The sequence below is a fragment of the Benincasa hispida genome, chromosome 6 (assembly GCF_009727055.1).
Source record: "Benincasa hispida cultivar B227 chromosome 6, ASM972705v1, whole genome shotgun sequence".
Classification (NCBI taxonomy): domain Eukaryota; kingdom Viridiplantae; phylum Streptophyta; class Magnoliopsida; order Cucurbitales; family Cucurbitaceae; genus Benincasa; species Benincasa hispida.
In genome coordinates, this window is record NC_052354.1 from 26,642,599 (window position 1) to 26,660,142 (window position 17,544).

The following is a 17,544-nucleotide window of genomic DNA, read 5'->3' on the forward strand; positions in this document are numbered from 1 at the left end:
ATATAAAAGATGGATATAGTGTTTAAAATTGAATTTAATATTTGATATTAAATTAATTAAGTTTTATTTAATAATTATTTATTGAAATTAAGTAAATTTTTCATTTTAAAAAATCAAATTAGATTTTATAAATCAAAAATTTGATTTTTAGATAAAATGGAAAAAAGTGAAAAGAAAACTAAACACTTAGCTGGAAAATGAAAGATTTTCATTATTCATCTATTGAAGTAGCTCACACATGATAGCAAACATTCGGCCTTGTATTCTCTAGCATGGGTCTGCCAACTCATGCAACTCTTCTCTTGCATGTTGATTCTGCAAATAAATGTAAGAGATTGGCAGTGAAAAAACAGGCATGCAAATTCTATTAGTGAATTTTAGAGAAAAATTTTGGTTTGTAAGAATGGTTTTTTTTCTTTACTTCTTGAATCAAGATAGGTTGCTATAGTGAGTTTTTCTTCTCTAACATCCCTGATTCAAGCTTGTTTTGAGTCCCACAACTCAATCTAGAGCACCAAGGAATAGTGAAAGATCTGAGGTGGTCTACAACAATGATATGGAGAAGATTGCAGCTGGAAAGGAGCTTTGAAGAATTCTGCAAGAGGTATGTCTTGAAACCCATTTTCTGCAGAAGCATGCTTTATATTATGCCCAAAATTAGTGAATTTGAGTGCTAGATGATCCTTGCTTCCGCTGCTATTGATACAATCCTTGAAAATTGCGTATCAAAGAATCAAATAGGCATTCAATTCGTTTAATTTTTGTTGATGGGTGTTTTATATGAGAAATATGAAACTGATGCACTAATATGGTTTTCTGAGATTTGGCTGTTTAATTCTCTTCCAATTTATCATTTAATTTGTAATTGGCTCTTGCTTAGAAAACCAGCCTCGTTGAGGTTCCAGTTGCTAAACGATCGTCTAGCTCCAGACGCTACATGATGCCAAGAGAAGCTAGATAATTGTATAGCAATGGGCGCTTGTCGTTGTGATGTTAAACGCTAGACAATCATGTATCTGTGGGAGCTAAACGATGTGTTCAATTTTCTATACGATAACATTAAGCAATCGTTTAGCTTTGGCGTGGGAACTAAACGATACGTTGAATTTACTATACAATGGTACTATGCGATCGTTTAGCAATGATGCGCTCTAACTGATGCGATGAAGTGCTAGGCGATAGCGCTGAGTGATCGTTTAGATGTGGAGCTAAGCGATTGTATAGACGAAGTGCAAGCGATGCGTTGAAGTTTCTATGCGATGGAATTAAACAAATCGCTTACCTACGATGCTGAACAACGTGATGATGCTCTATATGATGGAGCTAAGCGATCATTTAGTTATGATGGATACTAAAACGATGACATGTAGTGCTAGACGATGGTGTTAAGCGATTATTTTGGTTCTATACGATAGAACTAAGCGATGCGATGAAGAGCTATACGATAGCCTTAAGCGATCGCTTATCTTTGATCGAGAGCTAAACGATGCGTTGAATTGCTATGCGATAACACTACGCGATCGTTTACCTCTATGCGACAGCTAAGCGATACGTTGAGTTGCTATGCGATAGCACTACTCGATCGCATACCTTTGTGCGGTAGCTGGGCAATGCGTTGAATGCTATGTGATGGCATTAGACGATCGTTTACCTTTTCGCACGCTAAATGATCTGGGAATATGCAACACGATGGTCGTCATTGCTAAATGATGAGACATAGCAAGATGTTGAACATGTGCAAGGGATGCCGGTTTGACCGGTTCTCTTGTGGTCTGGTCCAATTAAGCTTCGAATGGCTCTTGGCTAGTCTGGTTTAGACGGTTCAGATCCGGTTCAAGCTACTTGAGTTCGTTTTAGAGTGGTTCGAGCAGTCCGGGAGCGGTTCGGAAGCTGTTTTGTAATAGTTAGGCTTCTGTTTGCTTGTTTTTGTCAAAACTAAAACCATATCAGTCTATGTTTAATTATTTATGCATTTGATGTATGTTATAATTAAATAAATCTTATTTGTGCATATAGTATGCCATTTAGATTTAAAATCTCACCATATAAAGCATGTAACATGCATTGAAAGTATGTTATAATTGTTATAATATATAGTACGCATGTTAGGGTTTCTCGTATTTAATATAAATGTTATATTAAATGTTGAATTCCTCATGTATGTTATGGATGAATAGCATGTCTAAAATTTTATAAGTTGTTATAAAATTGGGATAGACATTTAAAATCCATAAACAACAACTGCATGCTCACGTAGATTGACCACCTGTTTTAATTGTTAAAACTTATAAAATCTAGGTTACAAACTCAACCGGTATATAATCTTGTCTAAGGCTGGGAGTACTTAAGTTGACGGGTTACGGAACACCTCCTACCTGGGGATTATGGCTGAATAATTGGGCATTGGTGACCGGTTTTATGAGTATATATGAGTGATGTGAGGTAATAAAATGGTTTATCACCTAGACATCGTAGGTTAAAATCCAATTATAAGAGTTATACTTGGATAAACCACATAGACTTAGGGTTGTTTTATTAGCCGAAAAGAACCTAAGTATAAATCTACCCAAAATTAAACGCTTCAGTGACAGTTTAATAACTTCTATATGATAGAGTTATTAGAAAACTTCAATGGGAGATTTATAACATATACGATACGTTATTTTTAGCTCTCACGTCTCTAAGAGTTCACAAACCAGATTTAAGCGGTACTTCGTATCACCTTGGGAGTGACCTCCCTTCGAAAAGTATTTTTTTAGCTTAAATCTAGATTACGATGAATAAGAGGAAGTTGTTCAAATATAAGTCTATTATACGATAAATAGATTTCAACTACCACGTCTCCACATAGTTTACTCCGTGAGATTTATATGACGCTTCGTGTCACCCTCGGAGTGACCTCCCTTTGGAGAGTGTTTTGTATGAGTCAATATCAAGGTAAACGGAGAAAGTAGTACATAGTAAGTGGGTGAAGGTTATGTGTCAATATATTCTACGGTCTCCTCCATTAGTCTGAAACGTGGGATTTCTATGTTGCGCCTGCTGGTTAGCTTTAAACGGCTGTTTGCTAGTTGTTTAGCGACGACTATCCCCTCGGAGGGTTATAACATAAGATTTAGAACAACACAGGCTTCAGTAAAATGAATAGGGTCTTATAGTTCTGTCTTGGATGTTGTCTTCTATTTTGGAGGCAAATTCATACCGTCTTATAGGATCTGAAAATGGCGGGTCACGCTTACAAGAATTACTAAGTTATTAGTAAAGATCTTGGCCGAAAACGATAACCAAACGACTATAGGAATAAGAGTTATTCCGGTGACAATAGGAATAAGAGTTATTCCGGGGATAGTGTTTGGTCAAAATTGTTTGTTTTAGTGAAGAAGTATCTAACTGCCCCACGATAGCGGATATTCTGACTCACTAAAATATCGTTGCAAATAAATAATGGTTATGGGTATATTATTACATTTTGCTAAAACTTGAGTTTGGATTTAGTTACAGTTTGCTAATTAGATTTTTTTTTTTTAAAATTTTATCAGCATGTCGAATTCTAGAATACTCGCTTCCGATGTACATAACAGTAAAATCAAATCAACAAACAAATCACTAGCGGTTGATTATAGCAAAAGAGTTTTAATAGAGGATTGTTCTCTATCTCCCAACTCATATGAAATTATGAATTATGTAGATGAGAATGCTGAATTCGAACAACAAGATAAATATGATTTACTTGTTATTGAAGCATGTTTAGTGGAAAACGATAAAATCTAGATAATTGATTCAGGTACCGCTAATCATGTATGTACTATTTCACAGGAAACAAGTTCCTGGAGACAGTTGACAGAAGGTGAAACAATCTTTAAGGTAGAGACCAGGGAAATTGTTTTAGCCAAAGCAGTGGGAGATATGAAGTTATTTATAGGAGATAAGTACATTTATTTGAAAAATGTATATTATATTCCTTCTATGAAAAGGAATCTAATATCCATCTTCTGTTTGCTTTAACAAAATTATAAAGTTTATTTCGAAAATGGTGAAGTGTTCATCAAATGGGTAATAAACAAATTTGCTCTACAAAATTAGAAAATAACTTGTACATGTTAAAACCAACTGAGGTCAAAGCTGTTTTGTGAAGGATCTCATACCGAGAGTTCCATGAGCGTGTTTAGATCGCTCCGATTTCACAATGACTGAAACACAAATGACATACATTCCAAACATACAGTTATGCATATAAAACTCATTATCAGCATGCTCAGAATACAATAAACACAAGGAAAAAAGGTTCATACCAAATGAAGTCTGTCTTCGAATGTCTGAACCCTCAGCAGCGGAAAACCTCCCACCGATCTACCAGTACCCGGCGAGTATGTCGACTGCAACAGCACGATCAGAACATACACAAACAATGCAGCGGGGACGAAAACACTACAAGAGAAACCTGGGTATTCTCGGCGTAAAAAACCCAAAGAGTGGGCTATGGTGAATTTGGTAGAGGACGGAGGAGAAGGCATCGTGTAGACGATAAGCAAGTGGGAGATGAACTCTGCTATCATATAGCGGAAATTCTTATCGTATAGTAGAGCTACACGATCGTGTAGGAAAAACTGAACGATCGTTTAGGAAAGATGTATACGATCGTTTAGAGAACGCGTGAGGTAGACGATCGTTTAGACGAACGAGCTTCTATCATATAGGCTCCGTGATGCTTTCACGGATTCTTTTTGGGTGCGGTTGATTCGAATGTACGATTAAATGAAATGAAAAACCATTTTCATTGTTTTAATCCGCTGGTTACCATAACCTTCGCAGCCCCACTTTCCACGTCTGAACGTGGATGAATCGGTTAATTATCAAATAAATAAATAATTAATTTAATTAATAAATATAACATATTATATTGAATCTCTATAGTTTGATATCATATATCTACTATACATATCTACTCTACTTGATATAAATCACATTTATATTCTAATTTCCTTCAAAATAATGTATCTTATACATTTAGCCAATTTATACATATATAATTAACAGTCACTATAATAATTGAACTTCCTTTTGTCAATTCGAACATTTCAAATTAACCAAACACTGGTTTCTCGACTATTCCAAGCTTACCCAGGTGACCTACCTGTGGCTCGAAGCTCCAACGGTACGTGAATAGCTGACTAAACTCTTAGTCACGAGATCCACCATCCATTAACTGTCAGTGATTCCACTAAAGACCAACAACTGAACTCTTCTACTACAGATATATTTTTGTGTCCATCGGATATAACCAATCATGAGTACGATGACCCTTCACAGATGCTCGTAAGTACAGTTGGGCCAATTTACCGTTTTGCCCCTGTAGTTACATCTCACTCCTTAAGTACCACTGATTCCTCTAATGAACAATACAACATAGTCCAACTATGTGTGAACACCTCTTGGACCAAGAGAAGATGTGTGACGCCACATCGTTCAGGCCCCAAAATTAGCCCTTAAGGGAGCCATCTATCTACTTACCCCTACCTCGGGGAAGGAGTGAATTCCATCTTGTGTAGCTAAGTTCTCAGCTCCCAAATCAGATGAATGCCCAAAATGGTAGGTTTGAATCAGCAACCTGGCCATTCGCACTCATACAAATCAAAAGACTGCCCTCAATGGCAGGAGTTCCCAACTCACTCAGGATTGAGGTCATGTTACCTTTGGCCATCCTAATGAAGTGAAATCTCTGTCATAAACGGTGTTATATAACGAGACATTAACATTTCGTGGTCAGGTCTTACACAAACTCTTTGTATAGAACGCCCTCGCTTGCATATCCCCAACACGAATGATCAGGATTAGACCATCTTGGGTAAGTCACAACACTTGTGACCATTCCACAAAGCGGGCCGCGTCCGTAGCGTTACCAGGATAAGGTTTCCCTCCTTCATCCATTTACTACAGACCATTTTGGTTATCACTCAAGACATGATCCACTTGTATGTCACCACATACATGCTTGAGTCACATACAGATAACCAAGGATTTTATGTCTATTGGTTTGTGGTAAAGCAAATAAAACAATGAACTGAGCAAAACAACAAGATGTGAAGTAAATATCATATATTAACAATCACAGGTGTTTGTATATACTGTTCACAAACTACAGGACACGAGACTTTAGGGCATAAATCCCAACATTTTGAACATAGAGATGTTTAAAACTGCTGGGAATCATAAGAAAAGGAAGATTTCTCCAAATGCTTATCTTTGGCATTTGAGATTGGGTCACATAAATCTCAATAGGATTGAGAGATTGGTTAAGAACGATCATCTAAATAAGTTGGAAGACAGTTCATTGCCACCATGTGAGTCTTGTCTTGAGGGTAAAATGTCAAAAAGATCTTTTTCTGGAAAAGGACTTAGAGCCAAAGAACCCCTAGAGCTGATTCACTCAGACCTTTGTGGGCCTCTAAATGTTAGAGCAAGAGGAGAGTATGGATATTTCATTACTTTTATAGATGATTATTCAAGGTATGGGCATGTTTACCTAATACACCAAAAGTCTGAAACTTTTGAAAAGTTCAAAGAGTATAAGGCTGAGGTTGAAAACCAATTAGGTAAAAAGATTAAAACGTTTCGATCGGATTGAGGTGGTGAGTATATGGACATAGAATTCTAGAACTATTTAATAGAACATGGAATTCAGTCTCAACTCACAGCCCATGGCATAAAGAACCATTCTAGAACTTTTATGATCTTCAAGAAGATAAAGTATTTGTATCGAAAAATGCAACCTTCCTGGAGGAAGATTATATAAAGAACCATCAACCTCACGCTAAACTAGTAATAGAAGAAATGTCCAGAGAAACGACAAATGTATCAACAAAAGTTGTTGATCGAGTAGGTTCTTCAACAAGAGTTATTGATAGAGCAGGTCCATCAACAAAAGTTGTTGATGAAACTGATACTTCACATCCTTCTCAAGAGTTAAGAATGCCTCGTCGTAGTGGGGGGGTTGTACAATAGCCTGACCAGTTCATGGGTTTAACTTAAACTCAAGTCATCATACTATATGATGGTTTAGAGGATCCATTGTCTTTTAATCAAACAATGAACAATGTGAACAAAGACCAATGGATTAAAGCCATGGACCTTGAAATGGAATCTATGTATTTCAATTTTGTCTGGGATCTTGTAGATCAACCGAAAGGGGTAAAACCCATCGGTTGCAAGTGGATCTACAAAAGAAAACGAGACAAGCTGGTAAGGTACAGACCTACAAAGCTAGACTTGTAGCAAAAGCGTTTACCCAAAGAGAGGGGTTAGATTTTGAAGAAACCTTCGCTTCAGTTGCCATGATAAAGTCTATTAGAATACTTTTGTCCATAGCCACATTTTATGAAATATGGAAAATGGATGTCAAGAAAGCTTTTCTGAATGGCTATCTTGAAGAGAGTATCTATATGTCTCAACCAGAAGGGTTTATATAGCAAGGTCAAAAGCAAAACATTTGCAAGCTTAATCGATCCATTTATGGATTAAAACAAGTTTCTAGATCTTGGAATATGAGATTTGATGCTGCGATCAAATCTTATGGCTTTGAACAAAATGTTGACGATCGTCAACAAAATTGTCGCTTTTCTGGTGTTGTATGTTGATGAATTGTCAGCAGATTTTAGTCCAATCCTGGTCATAACCAATTGACTGCTGTTATAAACATTCTCAAGTATCTTCGGAGATCGAGAGAGTATATATTCGTGTATGGTCCTAAGGATCTGACCCTTATTGGATACACTGATTCTGAGCAGTTGTGTGGAGAAGCATCGAATAGAGTTGTATTGCGGACTCCACAATGGAAGCTGAGTATGTTGCTGTAAGCAAATCAGCAAAAGAAACATAGCTGAACTATTTACGAAGGCCCTCTCGGCTAAAGTGTTCGAGGGTCACCTAGTAGAACTAGGTCTACGAGTTTTGTATCACTAGGGCAAGTGGGAGAATTGATGGGAATTGTGATGCCCTAGTTTATTGTATTTGTACATTTTATTCTCTCCATGTAAACTCAACATTGTATATATTTGTATATATTGATCCACTGGAGTTTTAGTCCAAGTGGGAGTATTGTTGGGTTTTATGTCCTAAAAACTCACATTTTGTAAATGATAAACATTTTCTATTATCAATATACTTGTTATTGATCTCATAAATTGTATGAAAGTCTAAATCCAATAAACTAAGACCTATGACTATTGTATGTGTACTTGAACTTTATGTGGAGACATAAGAGTGGATCGGGTTCGAATAAATAGTCAAAATGATCTATGGTACATGAATAAGGTTGGATACCTTATTCTGGTAACACCATTGGATGCGGCCTACTCTGTAGTTATTATAAAGAGTTATAAAGTGCTACATACGATGTGATCCTAATTCGTACATGTTATGACATGAGGAGTGGGAGCGTCCTATGCAATGAGTTTGCATAAGATCAGGACCAAGAAATAAGTCACTGTTACTTTATAACGCTATTTACTGTTTAAGACTAACTATTTCACCTAGATGACCTAGGTAACTCAATCTTAATCCTGAACTAACTATGAACTTCTGTTTATTCGGGATTGCCCTTAGTTTTGCATAGTTGAAGGTTGGCTCAATAGCATCGGCTCAATAAGACTCCCATTTCAGAGGTATGACTGGATAGATAACTGGGGACATAGGGTGCAAGATGGAGTTCATGCCTACCCGATTTAGGGATAGGAGAAAGGTTGTTCTTTCAAGTACTGAATCTAGGTCTTGAACAAGGGGCCCCACTCTCTCACTAGGCTGAGAGAGTTTGGTTTGGTGATTGGATCACAACTAGTTGTTCATTAGAGGATCAGTAGGGACTTGAGAAATAAGACGTAATCTCAGGGGTAAAATAGATATTTGATCCAGCCATTATTACGAATAACCTGTGAAGGGTCGACTTACTAGTTATGGTTAAATCATGTAGACATAATATATCTACAGTGAGGGGAATGCAATTATGGGCTTTAGTAGAGTGACCTATTAGTTAACAAATGAAGATTAATTTGGTCTAATGAGTTTAGCCAATTAATCTCGGATCGTTGGAACCCATGATCTGTAGGTCCGCGAGATCCCTCTACTAGCTCGTAACGGACTAGCTCTAGAATAGCGTGATAAGTTAATTTGAAACGTTCAAATTAGAATTAAGGGAATTAGTAATTATATGAGATATAATTATATGTTTAATTCTAAAATTAAACGGAATAGGAGAATTTATATATTCAAATATGATTTAAATATATAAAGATGGATATGTGCTAAATTAATTTAATGTTTGATATTAAATTAATTAAGTTTTATTTAATAATTAATTTATGAAATTAATTAATTTTTTTCATTTTTTAAAATCAAAATAGATTTTATGAAATCAAAATTTGATTTTTAGATAAAATTGAAAAAAGGAAAAGAAAACTAAACACTTAGTTGGAAAATGAAGATTTTCCATTATCCATCTTTGAAGTAGCTCACACATGAAGCAACATCTTGGCCTTGTCTTCTCCTAGCATGAGCTGCAACTCATGCAACTGTTCTCTTTGTATGTTGATCTGCAATATAATGAAGATATTGGAGTGAAAATCGAGCATGCAATCTATAGTGAATTTTAGAGAAAATTCGGTTTGAAGAATGGTTCTTCAACAAGATTGCTACAGTGAGCTTTTCTTCTTCATCCCTTGATTCAAGCTTGTTTTAAGTCCCACAACTCAATCTAGAGCACTAAGAGAATAGTGGGGAAGATCTTGAGGTGGTCTACAACAAGATATGGAGAAGATTGCAGCTGGAGAAGGAGCTTTGAAGAAGTTCTACAAGAGGTATGTCTTAAAATCCATTTTTCTGCAGAAGCATGCTTTATATTATGCCAAAATTAGTGAATTTAAGTGCTTAGATGATCCTTGTGCTTCCGCTGCTGTTGATACAATCCTACAATATGAATATATAATGCTGAGTTTTTGAGTTTTATGGAAAAATACAATAAACTAGGGCATCACATACCCATGGTTTTTCTTTTAGGTATCACATACCCAACCTTAGGTATCACATACCCATGAGTTTTTCTCCCACTTGCCCTAGGTTATACAATCCGTAGTCCTAGTCTCATTAGGTGATCCTCAAACACTTTAGCCAAGAGGATCTCTGTAAACATATTAGTATACATTAGACTTCGATTCAAAACAATATATGGAATGCATCTTATTTCCACAACTTCTTGTTTCTCGATAATGTCTTAAAGACTTGATGACTTGAGTCTCCACTAAACCCATAATGGCTAGGCTATCATACAATCCTCCCATTACAACGAGGTACCCTCAACTCTTTGAGTAAGATGCATCTGACCTTTCCAAAGAACTTTTGTTACAGTGTCAGCTTTAATCAATAACTCTTTATTGATATAAACTTTTCTTTTTATGAAAACTAAATAATACATGGTGATCTCGTATACTTTTTAAGGAAAAAAAATTAGCATTTGTCAACACAAACACTTGATTTTCTTTTACATAAAAATTATACTACTTTTAGGTTGCCTATAAATAGGTATGCCTTCTGAACAATATTTCAACATTTAAGGATTTGACACTAACATATGTGTCAATCTTTTCTCTAGATTCCTTTATTATGTAAACATCTTTTACACATCATAAACAACTTTTATGAGTTATCCACATATCATATGGAGTTTTAGAAAATACCTTAAAATTGGAATTATATTTAAAACAATTAAGGCAACTAGGTGTAGAGAGTTTTCACTGAATTTCAATTAAGTCATCTCATTGGCAGCGGTCTGCGAAGCAAAATTCAAACCGTGGTAGAAAATTTCCATTTGAAGGCAGTCTGGCAGCCCATTATGTGGATAATCTTGAACCAACCTTTTAAACCTCGCCCAGGCACCGCTGAGCGATTCGTCCATATCTTGTTCAAAATTAGTAATAAGCTTTCTTCGTCTGTCATTCTCTGTAGGTGGGAAATAATTCTTCATAAACTTCTCCACTACCTGCTCCCAAGAAGTGATCTCTCCTGGTTCGAGCGAGTAGGCCCATTTCCTAGCTTGACCACAGAGAGAAAATGGAAATAGCGTTAGTCAAACCTTCTTAGCATAGATGTTCGGGAACACAAAAGTATTGTAGATTTCAATAAAACTTCGGAGGTGGGCGTGCGGATCCTCGCAACGCCTTCCTCCGAATTGGCCTGCAGCCTAGATCATCTGCAGCATCACCAGTTTCATTTCACATCTACTTCCGTCTAAGGCAGGCCTCATGATTCCCGGAGAGAAATCATAGAGGTTTGGCGATGCATAGTCCCTAATGGGCCTATTGCGATCATTGGCCAACAAAATTGGATTTGCAATGACATTGTTGTTGTTTGGTTCTTCATTCCTAAGCTGCTCCGCCATCTCTTCTTTATCGGATTTTGGTTGCTGTTGGCGGTTCCTTAGTCTCCTTCAAAATGTTCTCTCAATCTCCGGGTCGTAGTTCGCTAGAGATTGAGAGTTTTGCAAAGAATTCACAAAAATTACCATTAACAACTATTTTGCCGAAGTCTCTGGCAATGGCGTCAAAAACTTGATGCGGTTTTTTTATGAAGTGTGGAAAATGTGGATGATATGTGTTGATGGATAGCGTTGTGCACTCAAGTTTCCCCAGCGGAATCCAAGTGTAAATTCCTCTGAGTTTCCTGGTAAGTCCAGGGTCGAACACCCACTTGTGAAAATAGTTGCGTTAAACAATTTTATGAAAACGTGCAGTAACCGATTAAATAAATAAATGTTAGGTTGTTGTTGCGTTAATGAAAATAATAATAAATGCGGCAGAGTTCGAAAAGAGTTGGCAATGGGAAAGCTGATGAATATGCAGTGAGCGGGTTGAGAAAGGTTTCGGCTAACACTCCCTTGATTGCATTCATGATTTGCGATCATGCAACATGCATACAATAGTAAACCACCTCTCGGCGTGAATGCCACGGCTTCTAAGGCTAGAACGCATGCGATAAGTATGCGATAAGTCTACAGGGTTTACACATAAACCTTTATCTCTATTTATGCGATGAGAACATGACATTCACACAAATATGCGACCGCATAATATCATTTCTATTCCTAGGATGCATGCGATGCAAGTTGACAAACAAAGCTTATCTCTAAGTCCTATTTCTTGTTTATGTAAGCCTAATCTTGCTCTTTCAAGTCAGATTCTAACCTAACTCTCTCGAGACATTAGGTTCTTTCTTCAGATTCTCTCTCTCGAGCAACTCTAAAGGGATGTTTCGCACAACATAAAACAAGACAATCACAAGCAATAAACTTCCTAGATCATGTTAGCTTAGTTCTTCTCAACTCGTTCAACTAGTTTAGCTACTCATGCATATTTAAGAGAGTGAGAAGATGTAGAAATAGAACTTCCATTGAATAGTTAAGAGATGAAGTACAGAAATACAATGCAAGTATAGTAAAGAGCCTGGAGCAATTTCTTGCCACCAGGTGTTACACTGTTCTACTCGTGCTCTAAAGATATTCTCGCTTTGCGAGAGTCAACCCGCTCTCTGCTCTTACGCCCTCATGTTCTCTCTCGAGCCGCCTCGAACGATCTCCGGCGTCACCACTCTTCTCTAGCTCCATCGTGAAATGGAAAAGAAAACTATGAACAGAGGTGTGAACTTGTAAAGTGATGAAGTAATCGACTGTTTAACCCCTTCTCTAAAGAATGCACTTGGTATTTATAGGGCTTCAAAAGTGAAAGGCGGCTTCTCTCTCCTGGTTGTACAGATGGGACAACTTTAGTTCCTGACTGATGTGCCGGATAGTTATCACCGATAAAGCTGGATGTACTTTGTGACCGTTATTGGCTATCAACTTAATTTGGATCCGACTGCCGTCAGCTTTCTTTCCCGTCGATCTTAATTGTCCTTTCGTCCAGATGCGTCCACCATGTTGCGGTGATTCTTCTTGGGTGGATGTTTGTGAGCACGATCAACNCTTTCGTCCAGATGCGTCCACCATGTTGCGGTGATTCTTCTTGGGTGGATGTTTGTGAGCACGATCAACGCAAAGTCTTGCGGTGAAGTTGCGCTCGACTGATGTATTCCTTTGATCGCATTCTTTACATTGCGTTAATGCATATTCTGCACAGAAAAAATACAAAAATCAATAGTTCCAATGCGCTGACGCATGCGACCGTAATATTATAGAATTTATGCTTAATGGACACAATTTATCATTTTCCATCAACGCAATCCAACATTGTTTAATAACTTAGCACTATGATAACGTGCATTTCTGTCTATTTTCACACACCCAAATTTAAACAATGCTTGTCCTCAAGCATAAGCTAAAGATTCCTTTAGCAAATCCACCGCAAAGTTCTTTTCCTAGATTTCTCAAGGATACTTCATTCAAATTCTATATACTGGAATTTTCTTAAGTCTTATTCAAGTCTATTCTTAAAAGATTTATAAGACCTAGGGATTGCAAGTTTATCTTTCAAAAGAACTTTACTAAATTCTGGAACATCGCATGATTTATTTCAAAAAGAAAATTTTCTACCAGGGTGACAAAAGATTTATCCTTGCACAAAAATGTTCTTTATTGCTATTTTTTTCTGACCTTGCGCTGATTCGAGTACCTTGCCCTCATTTTGGCTTGCCCCACGGGTGTCATGCGGACATCACACTACGAGCAATGCACTCTTTCTCAGATTAAACTCATATCGATTTGGCATTGGAGTTGCGGTCATTGATTTATGTGTTGATCCTGGTAACTTACTTTTGTTTTGGCTTGCCCCCACGTGTGTCATGCGGACGTCCAACTATGGGTAAGTGCCTTTCACAACTTAACTCTTATCAATATGAGTTTCCTCTTTGCATTGACAGTGGAGTTGTTATTCTTAAAAATATTTTTTTTATAGAACCGAAAATAGCAAGGTCGAAAATAAATATCTCACCCCCAAATTTAAAATGCGGCAATGTCCCCATTGCCAAAATATTAAAATAAGTTATGCAATGTTCTAGAATGCATTGTAAAGAGAGTTTGAAAGAAAGCTAGCAAACCCCTAATTTCTAGAAATATTTTATGAGGTGACTATCTTAAGATTAAGTTGACTCTAATATATACGAAAGAAATAGAAGCATATGTTTCATCATTGAAATATTACTTGGAAAAGAAACAGAATGCAGTAAACTACTAAATTTATCTACTTGTTAAATGATTGCGGTAATCAAGAAAGATGCGATGATAAAACTTCGAAAAGTGAAATGCAATGTGATAGCGCAAAATTTGAAATAAGCGCTGTCGCCCGCATTGTATTAACGCATCCACCTTGCGGCGATCATTCTTCGTTGGGTTGTGGTGATAGGATGAGATCAGTGTTGCTTTGCGTACGTTCCCGCAATCCAGCGCCTCGATCGTTGTAAGGAAAACAAAGAGAGGGTCAAATTATTTTAACTAAAAGAAAAGGGTGTATTTTATTTTTTTTAAGAATTGAAAACTGAAAAGATAGCTGAAAAGATAGTGAAGATTCTGAGTAGTGGAGAAAAGAGTTGAAGACTTGAAGTTTTCCAAAGCTTGTGTCCCTGGGAATTTGCGATCATTTGACAACGCAGGGACCACCTACTTCCTTCTTTATTCAAAGTTTCTTAGTTCCATGGAGTCGATTTGGCGATGCTAGTCTTCTCCATGGTATGCCTTTACTCGCTGCCCATCGACTTTGAATATGTTGGTATCGTCATCATTTGATAATTTCACCGCGCTATACGGAAGTACTTGTCGAATTATGAACGGTCTGGACCAACGAGACTTTAGCTTTCCCGGGAAGAGTCGCAGACGTGAATTGAAAAGCAAGACTTTCTACCCAACTTAGAGGTTCTTACCGCCTATGTGTTGATCATACCAGTGCTTGGTGCGCTCCTTATAAATTTTCACATTTTCATATGTGTTGTTCCTCCATTCCTCTAGCTCAACCAATTGCATTTTCCACGCTTCCCCTTCTTTCTTTAAATCAAAATTCAATTTCTTGACCGTCCACAATGCTTTATATTCTAGCTCCAAGGGCAAGTGACACGCTTTGCCGAATACCGATGCATAGGGGGACATTCTTATAGGTGTTTTAAATGCGGTCCGGTACGTCCATAACGCATCATCAAGCTTCATTGCCCAATCCTTTTGCGAAGGTTTGACTACCTTCTCAAGTATCAATTTAATTTCCCGATTGGACACTTCAGCTTGGCCATTTGTTTGCAGATGGTATGCGGTGGCCACTTTGTGGAGGATATTGTACTTGCGCAGCAGTTCCTTTATATTGTGGCTGACAAAGTGTGATCCTTCATCATTTATGATAGCACGGGAAGTACCAAAACGCATGAAAATGTTTTTCTTCAGGAACTGGGAGACTACTGCCACATCACTTTCGGCACATGCAACTGCCTTTACCCACTTGAAGACATAGTCAACGAATAATAAAATATAGTGCTTACCATTTAAAGGAGGGAATGGTCCCATGAAATAAATCCCTCATACGTCGAATAGTTCCAGCTCCAAGATAGTATTCATCGGCATTGCGTTCTTCCATGAAATGTTGCCAGTGCGCTGACACCGATCACATTTCGTTGTGTTGTTAGCAGCATCCTTAAATAATGAAGGCCAGAAGAATCCACTTTGTAAAACTTTGGCTGCAGTACGTTGTCCTCCAAAGTACCCTCCATATGGCGAATCGTGGCACTGTGACAATATACATTGTTGAGCAGCATTTGGGACGCATAATCGAATGATTTGGTCTGCACCTCTTTTATACAGATTTGGCTCATCCCAATAATAGTGTCTGCATTCATTCTTGAGCTTCTTCTGTTGATGGTAGGTGTAATCTTCAGGAAATTGTTCACAGACTAAATAATTAACGATGTCCGCATGCCAGGGCAGTTGTTCTATGTGAAATAGCTGCTCGTCCGTGAACACGACACTCACTTCAGATTCATTGCGGTCAACCTCAAGATTTTCTAGTCTGGACAAGTGTTCCGCAACTTGATTCTCTGTCCCCTTTCGATCAATTATCTCGATATCAAATTTTTGAAGAATGAGAACCCATCTGATCAATCTCGGCTTTGCATCCCTCTTTGTCATCAAATATTTGATTGCTGAGTGATCAATATGAATGAGTACCTTGGTTCCCAACAAGTATGCTCGGAATTTTTCCAATGCAAAAATCATAGCCAGAAGCTCTTTTTTAGTGGTGGTATTATTAATTTGAGTAGGGTTCAGAGTTTTACTCGCATATGCGATGGGGTGCAAAATTGCTTTCTTCTTTTGCGCTAGTGCGGCTCCCATCACGTACCCGCTTGCGTCGCACATGATTTCGAATGGCAGTGTCCAATCCGGTGCAATTAAGACGGGTGTGGTAATCAACACATCCTTTAAAATTCAAAATGCGTCGAGGCAATTGTTGTCAAATCCAAACTTTCTGTCTGCCTCTAGTAACACACTCAATGGTCTTTCTATCTTAGAAAAGTCTTTATCGAATCGTCTGTAGAGTCCAGCATGCTCTAGGAAGCTTCATACTGCCTTCACGTTGGTTGGAGGTGGAAGCTTTTCAATTGCGTCAATCTTTGCTTTGTCCACCTCTAACCCTTCTCGAGAGACCTTGTGCCCCAACACTATACCCCCTATCACCATGAAGTGACATTTTTCCCAGTTAAGCACCAGGTTCGTCTCTTCACATATTTTTTAGAATTTTCTCCAAATTGGCCAGGCAGACTTCATAAGTGTTCCCATAAACGGAGAAGTCATCCATAAATATTTCTACTGAGTCCTCAAGATAATCTGAAAAAGATTGCCATCATGCACCTCTGGAACGTGCTTGGAACATTGCAGAGGCCGAACGACATGCAGCGAAAAGCGAATGTCCCAAATGGGCAGGTGAATGTGGTCTTGTCTTGGTCTTCAGAAGCTATCATGATCTGGTTGTACCCGGCGTATCCATCCAAGAAACAGTAAAAATCATTCCCTGCTAATCTATCCAACATTTGATCGATGAATGGCAGAGGGAAGTGATCTTTCTTTGTGGCCGCATTCAATTTGCGGTAGTTCATACAGATGCGCCATCCACTGATGGTCCTTTGCGGTATTAGTTCATTGTTCTCATTGAGGATTACCGTCATTCTGCCTTTCTTCGGCACACATTGCATGGTGCTGGCCCACGTGCTATCTACAATGGTATAGATAATGCCCGCATCCAGCCACTTGATAATCTCCTTTTTGACGACCTCTTTCATCGCAAGGTTAAATCTGCGTTGATTTTCAATGGTTGCTTTGTAGTCTTCCTCAAGAAGAATGTGGTGCATACAGTACACGGGGCTAATTCTTCTGATATCAGCGAGCGTCCAGCAAATTGCTCGCACATGCTTTTTGAGAATACTTATCAACACATTCTCTTGATCTGCGTTGAGCGCAGAGGAAATTATTACTGGTAGCTTCTCATTCTGCCCTAGAAATGCGTACTTTCGATGCGTTGGTAGGGTTTTTAGTTCAAG